We start from the raw sequence: 16639 nt of genomic DNA on the forward strand, positions 1-16639 counted from the left end.
ACACATATTTTTTTAAATATATATAATTTTTTATTTTCTGTCTTTTTTTTTTTATCCAAAAATGTGTGTGTTTTAAAATGTCACTATGTAAATGTACATTTTGTGGCTTTATCATAACTAGAGGCTGCTGGCTGCTGGCTGCTAACTAGCAATATTACAAGAACAGGAGTGTTGTTGTTCAGAATAACGGTGTGTACAATAGCTAAACAAACACAGCACGATTGCGAATGTGCTTGTATGCTACAGTTCAAGAAACTAAGCTGAAAATGAGTAGGTTAACTTTTGCAGAGAGATTTGAAGAGAGAGTCACTGAACAGACTGATAGTCTGGCTGTGTCCAAAATCAGATACTTTCTGTTGAATTAGTATACAGTACTTCACAACAACAAAAAGAGTATGTGGACCAACTACATTCACCATCTTAGCAATGTTGCGTCATTGCCTATGGCAAGCTGTTTTGACTTTTATTCCTTCACAGGATATGAATTCTTGATATCAAAATTTCAATTTTCACTGGTTAAGATGCTAATTCTTAATATATGGAATTAGATTTTTACTAGTAACAACTGTAATTTTTGATATCAGCAAGTAAAGTTCCACTATTTAAAATGTTAATTCTTAAAATCAACAATTAAATTTTGTTGGGCTTGATGGGGGATCCGGAGCCCTCCCTGGGCTTGTCGGATGATCAATAGCCCTCCCTGGGCCCAACGGGGATCAGGAGCCCATCCTGGGCTTAACTGGGGATCGGGAGACCGCCGTGGGCTTAACTGGGGAACGGGAGCCTGTCCTGGGCTTAACAGGGGAACAGGAGCCCACTGTGGGCTTTACTTAGTGTGCTCAGGTGATGAAGTAGGGATGGATGGAACCAGCGGAGATGTAGGAGAGTTAGGAGATGAAGGAGGCTCAGGGAAGTGCCCTAGAGGGGAATCTGGGGGGAGGATGGGTGCTGAAAAATCTGGGGGTAATGCAATGTCCATGATATTAGAGCTAGGAACTGATAATGGAAGGTGTTCTGGAGGAGAGGGCGGTTTAATATATACATGGCTTGCCATATGAGTCGCTGGCACACGTGTCTTCGGTGCGACGGAAGTGGGGATCGTGGATGGTGGCACTGGCTTTGCAGAACCCGGCAGCCTTGACCTCGCCACTGGTGCAACTTGGCTTGTTCCTGAGGGGACTGGATGAGGAGATTTTGGCTGTTCATGAACTTCTTCCGCTTTGAAGTCAGAATTGTTCAACCAGAGGACCAGATTAATGAGATCGATCAAGGGAAAATCACAACTAGGAAGAGTGCAGCGGACTGTGTCCTCGTCCAACCCCAGCAAAAAACAAGTGCCCAAGAATGAGTCATGAAAGCTCACCTGGTTTGCGAGCTCAAGAACATCCTCTATATATCGCTCCCACCTCCGACCGCTCTGTCTCAAATACCTCAGCTCTTCCTCAGCCTTAATTTTTCGGTTACAGTTGGTCCTTCTGTGACAATACGTGTCTTCAAGGAGAGGGTACAATACGAGAATCCAAGAGAAGTGAGATTTTAATCACAACAACTGCGAAGAACAAACACATAAATAACTTTACTTTAAGGACCGACAACCAATAACTAAACAGACAGGGTTTATAAACACAAGGAAATAATCAGAAGAACAGAAACAATTGGCGAGTAATCAATTAACTAAACAAGAAAAGGAACATGACCAAATAAGGAAAACTCAAAAGGAACAGGAGAATAGAATTCCATGACTGTGACACCATGATATCAACATTTATCAACATAGTATTGTGCATACGTACTACGTCATCTGCTGGAATGGCTTCCGCGTATGACAGATACCGGAAGTGAGAGAAAATGGTTTATTACATTTAAAATATGGATATTTATCTTACAAAAATGCATGCATTCACTACAGGAAGCCTTAATTCACATTGCCATTAGTGAAAATAAAATTATTTTTTAATAGTAAGAATTGTATTTCTGATATCTGGAATTGTAATTTCAACTAGTAAGAAATCAATTCTTGATATCAACAGTTGATTTAACTATTGAAAATGCAACTGCAGATATCAAGAATTATAATTTTTACTAGTTGAAATTAAATTCCTGGTATCAATAATTGGCATTTTAACTAGTGAACATTGAATTGTTGATATCAAGATTTACCATTTCGACTAGTGAAACTGAATTGTTGATATCAAGAATTCACATTCTGAGAATGAATAAAAGTCAAAACGCCTGGTCAATTGCCATTCCCAGGATAATAAATCCTTAAAATCAAGAATAAAAAATTTTACTAGTTGAAACTGAATTGCTCATATCAAGAATTCAGTTTTGGCGAGTGATGATATCATTGTTAATATCAAGAAATAAAATTTTTACTAGTGGAAATGTAATTGCTGATATCAAAAATAGCCATTGTTACGAGTAGAAATTAAATTCCTGATATCAAGAATTAACATTTTAACTAGTGAAAACTGAATTGTTGATATTAAGAATTAATATCCTGAGAATGAATAAAAGTCCAAATGGCTTGCCATAAAATAAAAGTCTTGCCATAGCATTCTACCTTAGGTCTATGAATTGAAAAGGTATACAGTATAGGCCACATTGTGTCCATTTGTCACAAACTTGCAGCCATCAAATGTATTTGGGAGAAAATCAGTTTAGGCTACACTCAACAAACTGCCCAGTGTTGTGACCTGTTCTCCACCCTTTCTAGTATTGCAATTTTTTAAGCTGATAACCTCAAGTGATGATGGAAGTGTGTCCTCACTATCTCTTTGGTTTAAACTCTGAAATGATTTGTTTGTGTTTGCATTCAGAAGTCAATAGTCAGCTATGAATTACTGATTATTCTAATTTTATTCTCCATGTGCCAACCACCCATAAAAAGTGCTTTATTTATTATGATTTGTGTATTATAGTACTGTGTGTTGTGTATTATAGTTGGCTGCATGTAAATCTGAAGAATTTGATTATAATTAAAAATAATAATAATAATATTAAATCAGTTAATGAAATTACATGTGATACGTATAATGGCTTTTACACTTTGAAAACATTTTAACTAATACTAGTTTTCCACATGTAACTTATTTCCAGACCAGATTTACAGAAGCCTAATACAACTCACGGTAGGATCATGCCTTTAGTTTTGGTTAAGACCAATGCTTTAGAAGACTACAGGAGTATAATGCCTGACCTTACCATGCAGACTATTATCCATGACCATTTATCAAGATTAGTTTGTGACATCTTCACATTATCCTAGGGGGAAAAAAAGATTTTCTTTTCCAAGGAAAGGAAGCTAGTTTCCTGTGGCACAGTCCATCCTGCTTTAAAGGAACATGAAGTTTTATTGCATGCATTTAGAAAACTAACTTTTGCTTGTAAATAGTTTTTCCTTCCCTTTTTTAAAACTAACACATAAATGGAACATACATAAAATAATAATTACTATAATAACTATAATAATGTAATTATAGTTGCATTAAACAATGCACAGATTTCAGCAGAATAGTGACTGAACAAATAAAAATTTTCTAGTGTGTGCCAGCAAATTCTATTTATTTTAAGCAAAGAGTTGATTCAATTTGGACACAAAATAACCCAGTTATCCAGTCTTATTCCAGCTTCATCGACCATTTCTGAGAAGTTTTTGGCAAACCACTATTTGGGACTATTCTATTGATGAGAAGCTTTATAACTTGAAACAGGGAAAAATGTCTGTCAATGAATATGCTCTTCAGTTCAGGACTCTAGCGGCCACCAGCGGATGGAATGAGCAGGCCTTGCTGACTACCTACCGTCAGGGATTGGAACCTCGAGTGCGGTTGCATCTCGCTGCATACGAGGACACCATAGGACTAGAATGCTTCATTCAACTCTCCTTCCGCTTCGCCACCCATATGCAGTCGTGCCTCGAAGAGCACCAGGGCCAGGCAAATTTCAACTCGCCACTCTGCTGACCCGAGGCCGTCAGCTCCCCAGAACCAGTGCCCTCTGCCGTCAACTCAAGCTCGCTACCACGGTAACACCGTCAGCCTGCCAGGTCCACACTAAGTGGAAAGCCTTTGAGTCGAAGATGTATTCATCATAGTGTGGGCCCCATCACCCTCCAAACCGGACTACTCCATCAAGAGGAGATCCACCTGCTGGTTCTTGGGACTCAGCTTGCGGCAGGGTAGGCACAGGCGGATGTCCCGGGTGGACAGCCAGACCTTCGGACGAGGTTGGTATTCCGGGGCCTCGGATCGGCGAAGGTTGGCTGTCAATTTCTACAGACGTTTTATTCAGAATTACAGTACCATCACCAACCCTCACACTAGCCTCCTCTGGAACAAACCCAAATCTCTGTCATGGACTCCAGCCACCACAGATGCCTTCAACTCACTCAAGAGGGCCTTTACGACCTCTCGACTCCTGGTACATCATGACCCTAATCTACCCTTCGTCGTAGAAGTCGATGCCTCTACCACCGGAGTGGGAGCGGTCCTGTCACAACAGCAGGGGAATGCCAGTCGCCTCCACCCATGTGCCTTCTTTTCTCAGAAGCTCAACCCGGAGGAGGTAAATTACAACATCGGCAACCGTGAGCTGTTGGCCATTAAGTTGGCCCTGGAGGAATGGAGGTATTGGCTGGAGGGACCCAAACACCCTTTTCTAGTCCTCACAGACCACATGAGCCTTGAATATTTGCGGGTCGCCAAGAGGCTGAATCCGAGAGAGGCCCGCTGGGTGCTACTCTTCACCAGCTTCCACTTTTCCATCTCATATCGCCCAGGGTCCAAGAACGTGAAGGCTGATGCCCTGTCCCGGTGTCACGCCCCCCAAGAACTTCCTCCTTCCGAAAATAATACATGCATCCTGGTCATCGTTGATAGATTTTCTAAATCATGTCGCGTTCTCCCTCTGAATGGTCTGCCCATGGCCATGGAAACGGCCAAGTTAATGTTTAACCATGTCTTCAGATAGTTCGGCATTCCAGAAGACTTTGTCTCTGATAGAGGTCCCCAGTTCATCTCCCGGGTATGGAAAGCATTTAACTTACTCCTAGGTGTGGCCATCAGTCTGTCTTCCGGATACCACCCGATGACAGGATACTCCGGATGCGCAGGATGACAGCCGACCTTCGCCGATCCGAGGCCCCAGAATAACAACCTGGTCAGAAAGTCTGGCTGTCCACCCGGGACATCCGCCTGTGCCTACCCTGCCTCAAGCTGAGTCCCAGATTCATTGGCCTATTCACCATCTTAGAGCAGATCAATCCAGTTACTTTCAAACTCCAATTACCACCTGAGTACCGGATTCACCCCACTTTCCATGTGTCACTCCTCAAGCCTTACTATCCCTCTGTTTCTCCCTCCACAGAACCTGGCATAGCTGAAACCCCCACTCCACTCCTCCTTGAAAACAGGGCTTCCTACGAAGTTTGAAACAACCTGGATCCGAACCTACTACATACTTTCCAGTCCAATCATCCCAACAGACCGGCTCCTAGAGGAAGAAGACGTCCACCACATCATCTGGGTCCTCGGCCCTCAGGAGCGGGCTGTGGGGAGGGAGGTACTGTTACAGACACGCCAGGTTCAGCCTCCTACCAATCACAGTGCACTCCCTCACCTGAATACTAATCACTCCCACCTGATCCTCATCCACCAGCAATCACCTCAGCACTACAAATACCACACAGACGCACTCAGTCAGCGTCCAGTCTTGTTCGCAACAAGGTCTTACCTGTATTCTAACTCTAAGGACTAACTCTATCTCTACTTACCTCTATCCAGCCATCTCCAGAAGCTCCCAGTCTTCATCGTGTGTGTGTGGTACACCCTCTTCCTCCAAAGAAAAAAAAAATCATTTTGAAGGAATAAGGAGAGAAATATGCACAGAACAAGCTAAAGGTGAAGTTAAAACTAGTGCTGTCAAATGATTAATCGCATCCAAAATATATATATTTTTTGTTTCCATAGTATATGTGTGTGTGCTGTGTACATTTATTATGTATATATAAATACCCACCCATGTATGTATGTATATACAGTATTTAAGAAAAAATGATACATTTATATACTTTTAAAAAAAATTGTTTAAAATTATTTAAATAATTTTAAAAAAAATTGTATGTGTGTGTATTTACAGCACTAGTTAAAACACCTTGATGGATTTGTTTATTACAGTTGCACAGCTTTTCACTTCACAAGATGTAAACTGATGTAGTCGTATGGATTGCTTGTGGATTATGTGTGATGATTTTATCAGCTGTTTGGACTGTCATACTGATGTCATGCTAAATTTCTCCAAATCTGTTCTGATGAAAAAACAAACTCGTCTAGATTTTGAACGGCCTGATGGTGAATAATTTTTCAGCTAAGTTTCATTTTTTGGGTGAACTATTCATTTAAATGAATGTCAGCTGTACTTAGCTTGGCCAAGCCTGCCTTTAATATTAATTTCTCCTTCGTTCTAAACCCATCACCCATCAAATGTATCTATTATTCACTTTTTCCTTCTTTTTTTGTTTTTTAAACGAACCAACAGAAGTCTGTTTTTAAGGCATACTCTATATCTGAAACATGACGGATGTGAGGAGCATGGTGTTCCTTCCTCTTTATTCCAGTGAATTATATGCAATTGTTCACATTCTTCAGGAGATGATGTGCTGCATATGTATGTGCTGCACGTGTTGGATTAAATGATGACTACTGGAAAATGTCACAGGTGTCACAGGGGTTTTTACTGGTATTGTGTCAGGTTGGGTTTTCCGTTGCTTCTCACCACTGCAGTGGAATAAATCTGCTTTAAAGTGCGGAAAATATGTTGGTGCTACATTTGGTGCCATTGTTTAATTTCATCATTGCATTTCTGTTTCTGTAAATTCAGTGTGCATTTATCATGAAGGCTGAACTTATTTAAGGTGATCAGATATATGAACTGTTAACCCAGTGTGAAATTTGAACAATGAAAATTGATTTACAGAAAGTATTTGCATAATGGAAACTATTGTATGTTTTGTAATATTCGTGTGCTTGAAAAGCATTTTTTTTAAACATTTATATACTATTAAACTGGCACCAGGAACAGAAGTAACAGGACTGTAATTTGTGGATGGGTGCCTTCATAATAGGAGTTCAAGCTGATAAAAACAGCACTTTTATTATAAGCATATAAAATCATATCCATATACAACATATTTGAACTTCATTTAAACAAATTTTAGAGTCCTTCACTACAAACTTTACTGCTTAAAAAATGAATGTGCAACAACATGTTCCAGTTCTCAAAATAAAACAATAAAAGTTAAATAGAAAAAAAAAAGTTTAATTAGATGCAGTGTTTCCCAATTAAAGCTGCTAAAGTCATGCTGTTTCTTCCCTTTGTTTCATTAGTGTGTTGTTCATATGGCACCAAGCAACTTTTATTTGACAAGGCTTATTTGGCTTTTTTTATATGCCAAGACAAAAGTGAAGAATTAAAGCCTGACCTTTCACTCTTGTCTCAGATTACCTCGTCAAATTCTGGCAGCAAATAAAATCACAGTTTCGTTCTAGCTAATTAAAACAACCATGCTAAGGTCTTTAAACGATAGGGTCTATCGCAGCCACGGCACTTGGCAGGAGTTATGTCCTGCTCCTTAAGTGGGTGGCTAGCATAGAAGTCGCTCCCCCCAAACGTCTTCAACTGAGCGCAGATCTGTATGGTTCAGACTTGTTGACTTCACTAGGTTTTCAAGTGGGCACCCCACTTCACAGATGTTTCGTCAACTACCCCAGTGCTCTCCAAAGTGACTGTCCTTGGAACCCCCTGCAACCCACCTCCACCGGTAGATTCCAGGCTCTCCAACCCCACTGCTGGCTTGCCGAGATGAGGGACTGATACGTGGGACTCCTCGATCCTTTCCTCCGAAGGGACCCTCAGCTCTATTAAGGCCAAATTCCTTGTTGCCTGGGACCAGAGCACAATATCTGGTCGGAGGTTGGTAACAGAAATCTCCTCTGGAAGTTTGAGTTGCCTTCCGAGGCCAACTCCCATCTCCCAGTCTTCTGTCGTACCAAGGATCCCTAGACATCTGTTCTCCTTGCCTGCCTTCTCCCCAGGCCTGAGGAAGCAAATGAAGCGGGGGCCTTTATCTTGTGCCTTTCTGCTTCCTCTCCTTCTCCAGTCCATCGGCCAGTTGTGCCAGCACGTGATCATGGCGCCACCTGAACCTCCCTTCAGTCAGGTCTGCCCGACAAGATGACAGAATGTGCTCCAGGTTCAAACACCTTCCTTCGCACAGGAAGGATCCTCTGTCAGTCTCCATCTTTGGAGGTTTGTTGGTGACGGCAGGACGTTGTACACAGAGCTAAGGAGGAACTTTATTCGATGCCCCTCCATATTCCAGATGTCCTTCCAACTGAGGGATCTTACTCTGACACTTTCCCACCGGGTTTCATAGCTACTGCCATGGTTTGTCTACTCTCCTTCTCCACAGCCCTAATCTCCTCCTGCACCATCCCTTTCTGGTCCTTTGCCCTTGCCTCCTTCCAGCTTGCTCGTGTAATGACTCCCAGGCCAAGCCTCCCCTTGGCCACCTTGCCTATGATGTCTCCATGCTGTAAGCACTCCTCAGCTTCCCTCAGAGCTCCACCACGGCCTTACACCTGTTGCACAGCCTGGTCATTACTGTCGCGTAACATCATGGCCAACCGAACTTTGGCTGTCTTAAATTCCTCCACAACTGAAGTAATTGTCAAATGCAATTTGCTCCCTGAGCTGTATAGCCCCATAGAGCAAAAGCCTTAGGGGACTGACAGCCACCTCCAGAGTCCAAAGTCTCCAATGATGTCAAGAGAACCTCATACACAAGCAGTGGCCACAGGAGCCTTGGAACAATGCTGTGTTGGTAGCCGCATACCTTGTACTTGCCGGGCAGGCCACTCCTCTCCAGGGGTTTCAGCCATTCTTCTGCTTGGTTGATCATCTCCTTCACAGTTGCTTTGTCAGTCAGGTAGGCTCTGTACCACCTCCCTAAGCTCTTTACTAGCTTCTCTGTGACTGTTGGGATGGTATCGATTTTGAGGGTTTGAACCATCTGCCCTCTGGGACTGACCTCGCTGTTATTGACAAGTCATCCATAAATGCCCTAACTGGGACCTATTGAACGCCACTTGACAGCACATCTCCCCGTCTGGGCTTCTCCACTGACTTGATGAGGAGGCAGTGTTGTAGTCGAGACCAGCTCATTCGAGTCCGAGTCCAGATCGAGTCCAGAGAGGGTCGAGTCCGAGTCAAGACCGAGTTCAGAAAGGGTCGAGTCCGAGTCAAGACCGAGTTCAGAAAGGGTCGAGTCCGAGTCGAGACCGAGACCAGAGAGATTGGATCTTTGACAAGACCTAAATAAATCTTCAAGAGTATGTAAAATGTTTGGTGGAAACAATAAAGGGTAAAAGGGCCACATAGTTTGTGGTGTAAAGTTAAATTTATTAGTATTAAGAATTGTAACTTGTCAATATTAAGTGCTCATTTTCACATAACATCGTTGTACCACTATAGACATCCATATAACCTTTCTAGTACAAGTAACATTACTGTACCACTATACCTGTAAATGTTCAACTGTAACAGCTTTTACATAACTTTTAACCTTGAAGCTTAACTAATGACTGCTAATATCCTTACAATGTCTTGGATTATGTGCACTTTAGATGTTGTGAAGATTAGAGATGGGCATAATTACTTTTCAAAAAAATAAGTGAGGAGACCATCCTGCTACCCAACCAAGCACGATGTGGTCTCATGATCAATCCACCCCGACTAAAAACACTCTACTGGTGCAGAGGAAGCGGGGACTGACAACAGTTACCATTTTATCACTTTCTAATCTAATGCTAATTTCCCTGGATGGTGCGTTTTAATGCAGGGTAAAATACACACTAGTCCAAGTTTTTTTTAGTTAAGGAGGGCATACACACAAGAGCCGACTGACTCTCCAGGAAAATTTCATGCAAAAGTGTGTATGTGCCAGGGGAAGAAAGCTGGATGAAATGCCATATAAGTTCAATGCATTCTGTCAGACATGTTTTGGGGGGGAGATGTTTAGTGTTGAGACAGTCAGTCTGTGTCTGTATTCATTATATAATTTAATTAAACGATATTTGTTTTTTTTCTGTGACCATTTTGTCCTACTTTGTAAAAATAACACAGTTGAGAGAAATAATGTAGCAATGTGGCTTCCTGGAAAGCGGGATCACCACAGGCGGATGGCAGGAGGGTAAATTAAGGCCGGTGACACACTGGCTGCGTGGCGTCTCTGGCTGCTGCGTGCTAGAAGCGTGGTGGCTGCTTCGCGTTTTCTGTGTTTACACACCAGAAGCGTGCCTGCACGCGGCGCTTGGCGCACTGCTGCTGCTGTAGGTGACATAGAGGGAGACCGCCGACAGACCGGGCTCTTGTCTTCATGACAACAATATCAACTTTTTTTTTTTTTTCACACCTACTGATAGGACACCGTCAACAGTATTCACGGCACAATAGATATGTTTGACAGGTGCAATATTTGAAAATCGTTCATTATTAATTTATTTTTTAAATTACATTTATATCTGAATTTATGACTTTCAAATGTCAAAATGTCATGAATTAATATGTATTTGTGTACAAAATGACATATTAACATATTTTCCTAGTATATTTTGCCTGGAAACGCTTCCAACATGCAAGCGTGTCGCGTGAAAAATAGGCGTCGGTTCTATTTCTAGCATGCATGGGTTTTCCGCGCGTCTCACGCAGGCAGTCTGCAAGATCTAACCTGTTAACATGGGAGCCGAATTAAAAACAGACACGCCACGTAGCTGAGATGCTTGCGCCACACATCCATGTTGTCGCTGGCCTAACGTCTCACGTCAAAAGAAAATCACCAGTCATTGGATGTCTCAAACATACATCAATTTAAATAAACATTAACATAAGGAATAATCATGAAATATTTTGATTGGGACTCAAGTGGACTCGGGCATAAGTCCGATTCCTAATATGTTCGAGTCCGAGTCAATACCGAGTCAAAATGCACACGAGTCCATGACAAGACCGAGACCATTAAAATACGGTCTCGAGACCGAGTCCAAGACCGAGTCCGAGTCTCGAGTACTCAACACTGTGAGGAGGTTCATCACTGCTGTGAACAGAATCATAGAGATGGTATGTCCGGTAGCGATTCCGACCTCCAATCTCTGCCAGTTGGTGGTGAAGTCACCAGAGGTGAATTGCAAGTTCCCAAAGTAGTTCCAGAGGAGCAGTCGCACCTTCTGGGGGACTTGATAAGGTCTGAGATTGTGGTCAACCAACTTGTGCAGCACTGTGCCATAGGCATTTGTTAGATCAAGCCACAGGAGCGCTAAATCTCCCTGGTTCCTTTTCGCATCCTTGATGATCTTGGAGATGACGCTGCTGTGTTCGATGCAACCGGGAACTCCTGGTACTCCACCTTTCTGTACAGAGGTGTCAATGTACTTGTTAATCAAGAACTGGGTCAGCCTCATTGCCAAAATTCCAAAGAACACCTTCCCCTCCACATTCAACAGCGAGATTGTGCGGAAATCTTTCAAGCTGGAACAGTCAGCCCCAGTGCAAATCTTCCCCTCGCCTTTCGGATGAAGTCATTGACTTCCTGTCATCTGGGCTCTCCATCATCTAAGGAGATCATCGGCTCCTCTGGGCTGCACAGCTTTCCTTCCAGGTTGAGTTCTTCCTCGCGCTTTGGGTCACTGTGCACTTTACGGAGGTGCTCTTCTACCTCCTCCTTCAGGGCCTTCAGCACTCCTGATCTTTTTTCTCCTAGGAGCCCTGACAGGTCCTTTTCCCGCCTCATTCTTTCCCTTCGCTGGCACTCCACTCTGCGCAAAGTCTTTATGCGCTCCCTAATGTTATCTCACATCTCTTTAAGGGCAGGTTTTTCATCTTCAGGAGCCTAACAATAGACCTTCCTCAATCTTTTCAAATCGCCTCTGAGTTTAGCAATTTCCCTTGAGTGCCTGTTCTCTCCAGCCTGCTGCGGGCCTTTTATCTGTCTCTTCTCCATCCCAAAGCGCTCTACTCCCATATTCCAGATAATAGTGGACATTGCCTTTATCTTCCTGACAATGTCACCCACGAGGACAGACTCAAAGTCTTGGTCTATCTCCCCATCGAAAGACTCCCGGTATTTCATGGCTGCTGCTGTTGGTCACCGCACTAGCTTTTTCCTCTTTTCCTCTACCTCAATGGCCCAAACTTGCTGACTTGTTTCCTGGCTGGCTTGCCTCTCTTGATGTTGCCTGTTGTCTGATACATTGTTGGTATTTGAGGGAATGCTTACTCCTTCATTGTGTCCCTGGAGATTCAGGGTGCTATGGTCGGACACCTGCCCCTGCCTCTCCTCCATCTCACCAGGTTGCCCTGTGTGTTGCACACAACTGTGTCAAAAACAGCCCATCCTACTCTGATGTATCTTCAGACCCCTATCGCCTTTGCAATCTTTTCCACACCTACAGACTCTTGTTGTTTCCTGTTGTTCTGAACCACTGTCCTTTGATCATCATCCGTGGTCATATCAGTTGTCTGTCCTGTAGGTCACTCATCCTCCCCCACTCTCGCATGACCTTGGGGGTATCTTACAATAAACTTTTCCATAGCGTTGGGTTCCTCCTTATGGAGGAAGTGTTTTGGCTTGCCAAGTCTTGGCACCCCATTTCTGGTCTTCCCCAGATACCACATGCTAATCACTGTAGTTTACTGTATATAATGTAAATCCAAATACACTTTATAAATACAATAAATCTGTATTTTAGCATATACTATAATAAGTGTAAAAGCATCTTGACTGGAATGATGGTCACATGCAAGTACATTATATTGAATATTGCCTTAAAAACATGTGTGGCGTTAATGTATGAAAGAGTATAATTCAAATAAGGACTTTAAAAAGAATAAGTCTCATTAATGGGATTTAATAAAATTAATGACTTTTTCAACACAGGCAAGAGCTAAGCTTATAAACCATTTTTATTGTGAGATCATAAAAGACAGAGTTAAGCCAAAATCATCATCAGGATTTTCCAGGAGTCTGGCAAAAAAAAGAAAAAATATTTAATAGGATTTTTGTAGAGCTAAGTCTTGTTTGGATATAAATCTAGTCTAAACCTTCTGTAATATTTAGAATAGCACAACGTCTGCAAGGGTTTATACAGGTTCAGATTGTATATAAAAAATAATAATAATAATTTGGTGGAAAAAAACTGAAGTTTGTGTGTGTGTGCATGTGTGTGTGTGAGAGAGAGAGAGAGAGAGAGAGAGATGTGCATGCGTGTGTGCGCATTATGATTATGTGAATTCTTCGAAGTTACAATGCAGAATTTTCTAGCAAATTTGACACTGTCTCTTTAAGACACATGGGTGGTGTTGTAAATCATTAAAGGCTGTTGATTAATGAGAAAGCCACACTTACAGGTAACAACAACTTGAAAAGTAATTAATTTGATTGAGCTGTTATTATTGGTACAAGGTTTGCAGAAGTACAGTAATTTCAACAAACAATTTTTCCACCAAAAGACTAATCTGGCTACAGAGACAGTATGGTTAACTGGAATATCTTTAAAGAGTCATGTCATCTGCACATGTATAATCAGAATACATACAAATGTTGCTTTATAATCTGTTAAATGCATATTATGAGCATCTGCGTTTGTTCTATGATAGATATTTTTTTCTGTCATTTTTATACCTTTGGGTTACAGATTAGAGATAGTGGTAGTATTGTACATTTTATAATCAGGAATATGCATTAGCTCACTCCTTTGACATTTTAAACTTGTGAAACAATCTTGCTTGGGCATGTGGAGAGGTGCTCTAATGCAATCGATTTTTCCATACTCCCTGTTCCTAGGATTAACCAGAGTTAAAATGGGAATCTCAAGGCCCTATTATCTTTCATCAAAATCAGCCTGCCTGCCAGCGTCGGCTGTGCTGAACTGATGGTAAGCCATCCACACTGCCTCCCTTGTGAACTGAATATGATGCAATCTTTCCACAATTAGAATAAAATGTTTTATTTAAAAAAAAAATAGGAGTGTGCATTATATATATATAGATATATATAGCGTATTGATGCACAAATCTGTTCCAGATTCATCCAACATTATTTTTTATTGTTTATTATTATTGTTTATTGTTTTGTATTGTTTTTGTTTGTTTTGTTTTTTGTTTTGTTTTGGTTTTTTTTGGGGGGGGAGGGGGTTCTCTCTCTTTGGTCATAATTAAATGTTCTTTCTGTTCTCATGTCATATAAGTATGTATGTATGAATGTATGAATGTACCAAGAGCTTCTTAAGAAACCACAACAAATTAAGCTAGTAAAGCTAATTCTGATTCTGATTCTGAAAAATATTAACAAATATTTAATTATAATATAGATACTTAAAAACGACATATTCCATAATAATAAACATATTTTTCGTATTGACAGTACAGTGTATGATAATTGCTTCCATCAGCCAATCGGCATTACTGCATACCTGGAGTCATTAGTCACATGGCATTTAGCTTGAGGTTATCGGCTGCGGGCAACAGACCTGAGCACTCACGAGCTGCCAAGAAATAAGGTATATTTCAACTGCTTCATAATCTACTTTTTAGGCTTGTCTGGATGGCACATATAATTTTATTTTATGCTGTTTGCTGAGCACTTGAAAAAATGGCCACATTTTTATATATTTGTTCATGTGTTTTGCATTAGCTCACTGTGTCACCTCGTTTAGAAACAAATAAGGGTGTGTTTGTAGTCTTTATGCTCAAGGGTCTTCATAAAGATAGCAATTAGCATGCGAGTTGAAGTGAGAATAGGAGTTTTTCTGAGTTCACAACACAAATCTGTCACCACTGAGCCCTTCGGTAAGACACATAATCAGTGCATTGTAATTCGTTTTTTATTAAAATTGCTAGGTAACTAGGTAACGAGATGTACCCAATAATCACATAAGCATGTTAGAATAGCTTGTGACAGCTGTAATTAAAAATAAACAGTTTAGAAAGATGTGCACCCCTAGCATAACCCTGAATGGATAATGATTCTATAACAGCAGATGAAAATAATATAAATTCATTTTATTGATGGTTATTTCCACTTGCTCAGCAGAGACACAAGAAAATATTTGTCCTGGCCTGGTTTCAATTTTCACTGGTTCATTTTCTTAACTATAAGAGCTATTCTAAGTCAGGCATGTAATCTGTTCAATATCATTCAATTTGGATAAAAGTTGCTGGCTAAATAGTTACCTGTAAACCACAAGCACATATTAGAACAATGTGTGTGTTGCTGTAATTTAGTAGAAACATTATTTATGTTTTTTTTTTAATGATGTGCAGTCTGTTTTAATGTTGCAGTTTATGAGAACATGATGTCTGGAGAAGTAGGTAAGCAATAAACAGCTCACAAAACACTTTTTGTGGAATTGTTTAGACTATTATGTTGGTAGATAATGTGTTCATTACAACAGCCCATAACAAAATATATGAATAATTACAATCGGAGGCCTCAGATGTGGTTAGTTGAATATTTGTGAAACTATTAGAGCTCATGGTTAGTTTTAAAAGTGCAGTTCTGTTCATTTTATCAGTGGGAAGGAAAAGCTAGACAGAAGATATAGTGCTAAGTTATGTAACAATTGTAGCAGATGCATCTCTTTCAGAGCCAAACTCATGCAAAGCCCTTTCAAAGAGATAGAGAGCAGCTGCCTCTCAGACATGTGGAATAGGATTTTCCATCAAACAAACACTCTCTCAAAGGGGCCCTCTTTTAGGAAAGAGCACCTCTTAGAAATTAGGGAAAAAACTCTGAGGCTATGTTGGCCCAATAAAATTAAATCTGATTAAGGGAGAGCCGAAGTTCGGAGTTGTTGTTACTATTTGAATGCCATGGCAAAATATGTTTCTTGCTACTCCAAGCCACACATTAGGGCCACAGTGTTAGTTTTACTAGACCATCAGAGGTTTCTTTGGCGGTGATGGGTTTCAGAGTTATTTTAGCTGTCATTGTTTAAAAATTTTCTTTAAATAACACAGTTGAGACCTAGTAGCCTGTTGCATACTGGAGGGCTGCATGTCCATGTTACAACAAAGAATTGTATTAAATATCTTCCTGTGAGACCTATCCTTCAATGCTTTGCGGAGTGAAGAGGTGTCTAAATTGCTTCAGCTAACCACTGGTGTACCTCAGGGTTCAGTGTTCAACCCTCTCCTTTTCTCGACCTGTAACATCGCTGAGTCCTGTCATAAAGTCTCATGACTTTTCCTATTCCTGTTTCGCAGATGATAGAGGGTCATTATAGTTCAACAAGCCCAAGATCTCATCATCTATTGCAGGAAATCTTTCTGACATTTTGGACTAGATGAAGGAATGCCACCTCTAGCTGAAATTTACTTAGGTCAACAACAATACAGGCAGCCAGGAATCTTATTGTATTTGACATCCAGCTGAACTTTACAAACCACATCTTAGCATGCAGATTCATGATCTGTGATATCAGGAAAATCAGAGACTTCCTGTCTGATTATGTTGTGCAGGTCCTAGTCCAGGCACTTTTTATAGCTATTCATATGTTTATGTTTTGCACTTAACGTTTTTGCTTTA

The sequence above is a fragment of the Carassius auratus genome, chromosome 15, assembly GCF_003368295.1.
Source record: "Carassius auratus strain Wakin chromosome 15, ASM336829v1, whole genome shotgun sequence".
Classification (NCBI taxonomy): domain Eukaryota; kingdom Metazoa; phylum Chordata; class Actinopteri; order Cypriniformes; family Cyprinidae; genus Carassius; species Carassius auratus.